The following is an 8,473-nucleotide window of genomic DNA, read 5'->3' as shown; positions in this document are numbered from 1 at the left end:
TGGATTAGAAACTGTTAGCTGCTAGAGATTCAAAGATAAGCATAATATTTGTCCTCAAGAAACTGTCTGGCAATTTGGATGCAACTTTGAATAGCTGCCGTAACTTAGATGTCAGTAGCAGTGATGTTTCTGTGCATGGTTTTGTGGGATTTCCCATGAAGATTTCCACGAGGAGCTAGGGAGACAAGAGGCAGAGGACATTGTTCCATGAAGGCCTTGCTAACAATGTGAACCTGAGTGTGCATGGTGGTGCACACTTGGAATCCCAGCACTTGGGAGGCTGAGACAGGAGGACGGTAGGTTTACAACCAGCTTCAGCAACTCCGCAAGGCTCTCCACAACTTAGTGAGGCCCTGTTTGAAAAAGAAAAAAGAAAATTGGGCTGGGGGTGTAGCTCAGAGGTAGAATGCCCCAGGTTCAGTCTTCACTACCAAAAAAACAAAAACCAAACAAAAAAAACCCTTGAACCGATGTGCTATAAAGATCTTGAAAAGTTTAGGCTAAGGTCAAAGTCCTTACAGCTATATGTAAGTGGGATTCAAAGAAAAGCAAAGAAAAAGCCAGGGGGCCTGGCTAGAAGGCTGCCGCGGTAACCAGGAAAGAGCGTGAGATCCGCCTGCAGTTATTTTCCATGGCCCTGTGGATCTGCACTGGACGGCTCTTCATTCTTTAAATATTTATATAGTTAATGAATACCTACTATATTCTGGGCACCGGGTACAAAGGGACAAAGAGAACATTTAATCCCTATCAAAACAGGAACATGCAGAAGTGTGGCAAGAGCCGGAAAGTCGGTATAATCAGGGTAGCACAGGACTGCGGGTCACCCCGGAGCCAGGAAGCCAGCACCCGCAGAAGAGGGCAAGCAGGCGGGCCTCGAGGCAGCGGGGCCAGGCGAGTGCGGGAGAAGGCACCAGGCACCAGGGGACTCTTCCTTCCTTGCTAGAGCATGGGCCCGGTGGAGGAGGGGAGACGGCGCCATGCCATCAGAAGATAACACTGAAAACAGCATTGTGAGCCGGGCGTGGTGGCGCACGCTTGCAATCCCAGCACTTGGGAGGCTGAGACAGGAGGATGTAGGTTCCTCGAGTATTTAGTGAGGCTCTCTGCAATTTAGTGAGATCCTGTTTCAAAATAAAGATTAAAAAAAATAGGGCTGGGGGTGTAGCTCAGAGGTCGAATGCCCCCGGGTTCAATTCCCAGTACTGCAAAAAAAGAAGAAAGAAAGAAAGAAAGAAAGAAAGAGAGGAGAGAGAGAGAGAGAGAGAGAGAGAGAGAGAGAGAGAGAGAGAGAGAGAGAGAAGGAAGGAAGGAAGGAAGGAAGGAAGGAAGGAAGGAAGGAAGGAGCGAGCCTCATGAAATGAGGGGCCGGAGCCCAAAGATCTGCCCATTCTCTGCTCACTGAGTGTCCTGGGGCTCAATCCCCTGAAGGGGACACGTGCTTATGGAATGTGCTGGTTCTCTTGTGCTTTTTGACCACTCATCAGACATTTTAAACTGCCAACACCTCCAGATTACCTTCTAATGCCATTTCTCTCTCCATGGGCAATATTGCAAGCATTGGAGTAAAATTGTGAATCATTTCTTCCTATTATGCAACTTCCATAATGGAACTATAAAAAGCAGACTTTAGAAACATTCTCTGTCCTCTCTCCCAGGGGGAGCCCTCGACCCCAAGTGGGCAGAGTGAGATTTGAAGCAGCCAGACTTGGGTTCAAAGTCCGCTTCAGCTAGCTGTGTGACCACCCCAGAAACCTCTGGCCCCATGTGTGAACTGACGGTGGCACAGCTGTCTCGGGAACCTTGCGGGTACTAAGTGGAGACCCTGCCAGGTCACAGAGCACAGGAGCCTGCGGTACACGTTCTCCCCTCCCAGGCCGGCCAGGTAGGTGCCGGCAGAGTTGATCACCGGGCTGAGATCTGGAGTCTGCAGTTCTGTGCCTGTCTCAGTCACTTACTCAGGGGTGCTTGGAGTGAGTCGTCCGCCTCCCGGGCTCCCACCCGAGAGCCGCAGGGGAGGCCCAGGCTTCCCCTGCCCATGGCGAGCAGCCTCTCCCCAGCTTTGCGCAGGCGCTCTGCGGTGTGCCGGGTCCTCTTCCTCTACCCACTCCAGTGCCACCCACCCACCAGCCCACAGCGTGGCTCCTGCCTCCAGAACACTTCCTGTACCATGCTCTGTGTGCACGATTCTGAGCACGACGCTTCCCTTCCCTTCCCTTGCAAAATTGCGGAGGCTGTCCTTGAACCTGCCATCCTGCTGTCCCAGTCTCCCAAGTATTGGGTTGACAGGCGTGAGCCACTGTGCAAGGCTAGCAGCCTTCTTTTCTTTGTTTGCCTTGCTGGGTTTTAGCTCTTTTCTCTCTAGAGAACAAGAAAGTCTCTGACAAGGTGCGTGCCTTGTGCTTCCTTGTTTACTTTGCACCAGGAACGGTCATTGATGAATGGCGCCCCGATGGAGTGGCTGTCGACATCATGTGTGCACAAGCGCGGCCACTGAGACCGTCAAATTGGAACAGGCACCGGTGCGGTCCGGGCAGGGCTGAGTCCACGGATCTGCTCACGCTTGCCCATCTATTCCATTTCCTCTCCCCTCTGAGGAGTTCTCTGAATTGTCTTGAGGGTGACCTCTGCGAGAAAAAACCAAGGGCTGCCTTCACTCTGAGTTCCTGTGACAGTCTTCTCCAATACAAGCCATTTCACACTCCAGAGAGGCTTCCTTCATCTCCTGGAAGTCAATGGCAGAGCCAATCGCAGGGCGTGTGCTCTTGCGGGAGAGGATGGCAGGTGTGGCTCCGCTCATCCGACTTCCATGAGCATCTTTCCAAAGACTAAATGAACTCACCTTGAAGTCTGCCAACACGAGAGGCCCGCAGGGACAACAATTAATAGATTGACTAATGTGGTTCTTGTACAAGGATGGCATCCGTGTTGGTGAAGCACATGTGACGTGCATGTGATGCCAGGCAGGGGAAGGCCTGTGGTTTGTAGCCAGAGATCCCTCGGCCAGCCCAGGCGCCCAGCCAGGCGCCTCTGCCTCCAAGAGCTTTCCTTTCTGCATGTGTGAAACAGAGAAAAGAATATTCACCCCTGAGGTTCTTACCAGGGCAAGATAAATCAATGTATATAAAGTACCTGGAATAGTATTGGCTACCTAGAATGCGTGCCATGATGGTGTGATTGTCAGACACTTAGGTGGGTCCTTCAGGTGGGGAAATATTCTTGTCCCTTTCTATGTCAGAAATCCTCTCCGCTTACTTGGGACCAGCTGCCATCAGCCCCAGCAAGAGCCCTCCCAGCTTCTCCTACCTTCGTCTTCAGGACGCCCATACGCTTTCTTCTTGCTTTTATGCCATCATCCCCCAAGAAAATAATTTTAGAAGCTTTGCATCATGTATTATCTATTGTACCAACTGGAGCCCCTCTGTTCCTTTGTCCCAGTCTGTTCAGGAGCTGGCCAACAAGGCTTTATCTTGTCTCCACCAAGTCCTAGAATCACGTGCGCTGCTTGGCCATTTGCTTCAATGCAGCTCCTGATTCTTAGACAATCAAAATTAGCATATCAGTTACCTAGGGTGGTGACAGACGCCTTCTGGATGTGTGAGTGACAACTGTGATGGCTGTTGAGCGTTCCAACTGACCCACTGTTAGTGAACACCTCAAAAGGATGAAATTAATAATTACCTAACTGTGCCAGAGAGAGTAAGAGGTGGCTCTAAAAAATCATAGCATTGAGCCGGGCATGGTGGTGCATGCCTATAATCCAAGCACTTGGGAGGCTGAGACAGGAGGATTGCAGGTTCTAGACTAGCCTTAGCAACTTAGTAAGCTCCTGCTTCAAAAATAAAGAATAAAATAGGGCTAGGGATGTGGCTCAGATGTACAACACCCCTGTTTCAATCCCCAACACCACAAAAACAAAACAAAACAAAAACACAGTACCATCATAATACCTTGCCTCCTAAAGGAACCTTATAATTTTCTAAGTGCTTTTGAGCATTTTTTTCAATTATTGATTATTTAGAACTCTGCCAGGGCTTCTCAATGAAACCTGAAAACCAACCAAACACCTAGATTAATTCTATAGCCTGTCTCAGATGCCCATTCTGTGTAAAACACCTTGCCCAGCTGGGGATGCTTGCCAGTGGACAAAAGCAATAGGACTTCTGCCCTCATTGAGGACACAGGATACTGGCCCAGGATGCTGAAGGACCCGGGGAGGCCCTGGAGGTGGGGGAGCATCTGGAGGAAGTGGAGTCTACGCCAGGCCCTGAAGGAGGAGCGGGGTGAGTGGAGGAGGGCTGGGGAGACTTCTAGCTACTGTCTTGAATGTTAGGTTCTCGTTGGCCACATGGCAGGCTGAACATCTGTTCCACTGTCTCTGGAGATGGTGAGAGACGTTGGAAAGAGCAGGTAATTCTGCATATTAAATTACAACCTGAGAGGCGGCCTGTTAGATGAAAGGCTCTAGTTTTTCTAATCTCATTCTTTCCATGAAGTAACCATATGGTCACCTTTCAACTGGAACACTGTCCTAGGGCTGAGCCGCTTGGCAGCCGGTAGCTATTTTTGTTTCATAAAATTAAAATTACTTTTCTCTTTTGACTTTAAACACAATCAGTGGTAATTTTTTTATTAGTTTGGGAAGGCAGAAAAATATAATGGAGAAACAAAGAAATACGCAGTGAGCTGCAGCCAGAGAAGATCATACTTTGTGCCTTGCGTGCTTCTAGTAGCATTTTGAATGATGCAGTGAACCACACAACCATTCATTCGCACTGATACCTGTGCTCCTTGTGGGACACAGGCCTGCAGGAGGCCCAGGAATGAAGGAGGCCACACCATGGTGGCCATGCACGTTCTTAGCCAAGTAAAGGCATCTCATGAACATCTTTTAAGACTGATGGAGAGGTTGAGCTGATTTTCAGTTTTTAGAGATATTCCATTGGGGGAGAAGTTGTTAGCCTCACCCAATCTAGCTATGTGTGAATATATATTAATTACTATTATTGTTATTCCTTACAGTGACTTTAGAGGTAGGTGTGTTTCTCACTCTTGCCTAACAATGGATTAACAGAAGCAACAAGACGGTGGTTAGGAGTTTACATGTCTTCCTAAGTCCAGGCCTCCTTCTGCAGAGGGCCCACTCACCGGCCCTCTCCGACTCTGGGCTCCAGGGTGGTGGACGGGGTCGGGTGCGCTGCTCGACAATGTGGCTTAGTTATGTGGGACCAGACAGAGGAGGTTTAGTCAGAAGTGGCCGCCACTTCACAAGGAGAGCGGGGATGGGGGGGTGAGTGTCCGGCCTCTGTTCCAGTGATTACCACAATGTGCACCGGGAAACATTGTCTCTGATAGGAGGAAAAGAAACTTGGGTGGGATCGAGCTGGACAAGGAACCAGCTAGAGGAGAAAACCTCCCTGATTTCATGGCAAACAAAAAAATACTCAGAAGATGGAAATATCTCGACTGTGAAGGTGTCTTGGGATTGATTTCTTTGGTTTTGTTGAGTCTGTGCATTGGCTAATGCTGCTTGAGAATGCACCTTTCTGAAGGAACTCAGGAAAAGTGCTGACACTCGTGTCTGGGTCCACACGGCGGAACACAGAACACTGGGTGGGTGAAGAGCCGGAATGAAGAGCGGCTTGTCCAGCCTGAGGCACGGTGTGTGTGTGTGTGTGTGTGTGTGTGTGTGTGTGTGTGTGTGTGTGTGGTGTGTGTGGTGTGTGGTGTGCGTGAGTGTGTGTGCATGTGTGTGGTGTGTGTGTGTGTGGTGTGTGTGTGGTGTGTGGTGTGCGTGAGTGTGTGTGCATGTGTGTGTGGTGTGTGTGCGTAGTGTGTGTGTGTGGTGTGTGAGTGTGTGTGTGCATGTGTGTGTGCATGTGTGTGTGAGTGTGTGTGGTGTGTGTGCATGTGTGTGTGTTTGTGTGTTTGTGTGTGCGTGGTGTGTTTGTGTGTGTGAGTGTGTGTGTGGTGTGTGTGAGTGTGTGTGCGTGTGTGTGTGTGTGTGTGTGTTTGTGTGTGCGTGATGAATCCCCAAATCTTAGGTTTCCAAGTGAAGAGGCCCCAGGTTATATCTGAACTCCAGATGAGCATAAGAAATTGCAGTTAACATACAAACCCTGGCATGCCCGCGGTGCTGACGTGGACTCTCGGTCCCTGCCGAGGGCACTATGGCACCTCCCAGGCTCCCGTGGCCTGGCCCGTTCCTGGGGAAACTTTCCCAGACCCACACATTGCTTCGTGACTCTCAGCACAGTGTCTGCGCGGCCTGCAGTCCGCTATCTCATCCTGAGCCGTCGTGACCCTCTGTTGAGACGCCGCCTCCAGTTCTCAGTCCTTTCTGTCCTGTTACGTTTGCTTGTCTGACCTCTTTATCTCTTAATACTCAGAGATTCAGGAACTGGGCCTCGTTTGGTATATAAGAAGCACTCAGTAATTGATGGGTTCAGTGCCTGAACAAGTGATTGAATGAATGAGTGAATGAGAACCAAGCCTAAGTCCCAGCTATATTTTAAGCTCTTCCTATCACTGACCTGTACTGAAATCCATCTTACTGGCCTCAAACCTGGGATCCTCTTGTCTCAGCCTCTCAAGTACTAGGGTTCCAGGTGTGCACCGCCATGCTTGGCTACAGCTCTTCCTAGCGATGGCTTGGCCCGTGTTTCCTCGACTGGCTTCTCCGAGTCTCCTGAGGCTCCCCAGCCGCAGCAGAACCCCCATGGGCTCCCCATCCTCCACCAGGGTTGCCAACTCAGCTAATTAGCAGCGCTCGCCTCCCAGCTGTGCCCTGGACACCCAACACACGCGCCATTTCCCAGTTGTCTTGCTGGACCCGTGCTGTAGTCGCTAAAATATTAATGGCGCCCTTTGTGAGTGAGAACACCGAGTAGCTTCTCATTGTAAATTATAATTGCCAGAAAGGCAGGCAGCACAAAATGGAGGAAATAAAGCAAAACCATCATAGGAGAAAGTGTTTTGAAACTAAGGCAAGAGAGGGTCTCCTTAGCGCCATCTCGCCCAAGGATGCCATGCCCAGGGACCTTGCGGTGGGAGATGCAGTCAGGCTTGGCTGAGACTCCTGACGTTGGCCACCCAGGTGAAGTGTGTCACACAGGGCATCCCCGGGCTCTGACTGGGTGCCTGGCTCCTTTCCTGGACTCACTGGGAGAGAGGGTGACAGAAGGCAGTGCAGACGAGCAAATGGATTAAGAAATGGGGCCATCCATGGCTGAAATCACACGTGACTTTATGAAATATGCAGCTAAAGGATGCTGAGGCGATTCAGGCTAGACTAGAAGACAGAGAAAAGTGGTTCCATCCCTTGTCCATCTTGCTAAAGACAGCAATGGGTGTTTAGAACTGCATTCTCCAGCCACGGTCCTGGACAGCATTGTGCTCCTGGAGACCTGGCAAGTCTTCTGCCCACCCTCCACACTCAGCTGGGTTTTCAGAATAAATAACCAGAGAAGAGCGAGGTGGAGAGCAAGAACTGACCCGGGATATTTTCAACATTGTGAATGTTAGTATTTTTATTCCTTTCATGAAGAAGAGAATACAAAGGGCTGGGGACAGAGACATTGCAGGAGGAAGGAAGACAGCGCCAGCTCTGTAGAAGACGCCCCGAGAGGACGCATTGGGAGTGGATCCTTGGGCGGCCTTTCCCCCCCAGGAGGTCAGGGCAGTCGGGGTGAGCTTGCCAGTGGCCTTGTGTGGGCTCAGGGCCTACGCCAGCCTTCCCGGGAACCCTGAGCATGCCTCCTGGTGCCGGCCACTCAAAACTCCTTCCATTCCATTTCCCAAAGCAACCCGGCCTCTCCCATCTCCCACCCTAAGTCCCATTCTCTGACCTTGCTCTGATTTCATCTTACTTGAGACCCCTGCTCCCAGGCTCCCTGGACCCTGCAATGTGTCTGCTCTGCTGGGTTTGCTGACACTGGTCTGTGACTTGAGGAGCTTCTCCCACCCCTAAGCCCTCCGCTCTCCCTCAAACCACTCCCATCCCATGCCACCTGGCGGTCCTCTCACCCTGAGCGCAGAGCTCTGCACGGGACTTCTAAGCAGGCAAGGCTCCTGCGCAGAGGGGAGTGGGTATGCATGCTCTCCGGGCTGGAGGCTGCAACCCTGGGTGCCACTCTGAGGGACTCAGCAGTGGAGGATCTCCATTGCGCCTGCCCAGGCCCTTCCCCCGCCCAAGTTCCTGACGCTGAACTGGAAGCTTGGTTAATAGCGAAGGCATCAGCAAAGCGGCGCAGTGCTCCAGAGGTGGCTGCAGGTGTGCACACCGTGCGTGTGGCGCACGAGGAAGCCCTTGGCAGCCATAAGGACGGTTGCTATGGGATATATTCAAAGTGAGAGTTGAGGTGTAAGTGTGGATTTACTCGCAAGAGTGAGACTAGTCAGGTAGGCCCAGGCAGCTGGCAGGGGAGAAGACAAGAGAGCAGAAGAAACGCCGAAGGCGTTCCAACTGATGTGG

This window comes from Muscardinus avellanarius (genome assembly GCF_963383645.1).
Source record: "Muscardinus avellanarius genome assembly, chromosome: 7".
Classification (NCBI taxonomy): domain Eukaryota; kingdom Metazoa; phylum Chordata; class Mammalia; order Rodentia; family Gliridae; genus Muscardinus; species Muscardinus avellanarius.
Note: the sequence above shows the minus strand (reverse complement) of the source record.